A 1,121-nucleotide genomic window follows, 5' to 3' on the forward strand; every position below is an offset into this window, starting at 1 on the left:
AAATTAGTCAGCCAGGGATAAGAAGCAGTGGTGAGCATGAGGGAAAAAGAAATGCAGTGAGTAGCTAACATGGTGGTATTGCTTGTGCAGTTCCTGGGAGACCCAAGACATAAGAACGGCCAGACTGAATCAGACCAAAGGTCCATCTAGCCCAGTACCCTGTCTTCTGACACTGGCCAATGCGAGGTTCCCAGAGGGAATTAACGGACCAGGTAACCATCAAGTGATCCATCCCGTCGCCCATTCCCAGCTTCTAGCAAACAGAGGGTAGGGACATGAACTGCTCCAAGTAGGCTGGAAAATGACAATGACAAGCTTTCTCTCAAAGCTCAAAATGATCCTTTATTCCTGTATTATGATTATCACTGAATCAAAAGATTAGGGTTGGAAGAGACCTCAGGAGATCATCTAGTCCAACCCCCTGCTCAAACTAGGACCAACTACAACTAAATCATCCCAGCCAGGGCTTTGTCAAGCCAGGCCTTAAAAAACTGTAAGGATGGAGATTCCACCACCTCCCTAGGTAACCCATTTCAATGCTTCACTGCCCTCCTGGTGAAATAGTTTTTCCAAATATCCAACCTAGACCACCCCCACTGCAACTTGAGACCATTGCTCCTTGTTCTGTCGTCTGCCACCACTGAGAACAGCCTAGCTCCATCCTCTTTGGAACCCCCCCTTCAGGTAGTTGAAGGCTGCTATCAAATTCCCCCTCACTCTTCTGCACACTAAATAAAACCAGTTCCCTCAGCCTCTCCTTGTAAGATTTAGGTTTGCAATAGTTCAAGTTCCATCATGGGTTGTAACATGTGAAAATGAGTGGGACACTGTCAAGCAGAGCCAGGCTTTTAGCATACACTGGGACCTTTTTTCTGGCTAAGACGAAACAATGAAGAACCACCGCTTTGCAGAGTCCTGCTTGTCTTCTTAATAGCATTAAATGTAGTGCAGCCAGGTCAAGGTTTGTAATCAGGACGATATCCTGTTTCAAGAAGAGTCTGCTCACCATGTAGCTCCCTGATAAATCAGATGTGAATTCCTCCGGAAATGTATGTAAAGCTAGTCACCCCCATGATAACAAGTCCAGTTTTACACTGACTCAGGTGCTTCATCATTTGTTT

This window comes from Lepidochelys kempii, chromosome 2 (genome assembly GCF_965140265.1).
Source record: "Lepidochelys kempii isolate rLepKem1 chromosome 2, rLepKem1.hap2, whole genome shotgun sequence".
Lineage (NCBI taxonomy): Eukaryota > Metazoa > Chordata > Testudines > Cheloniidae > Lepidochelys > Lepidochelys kempii.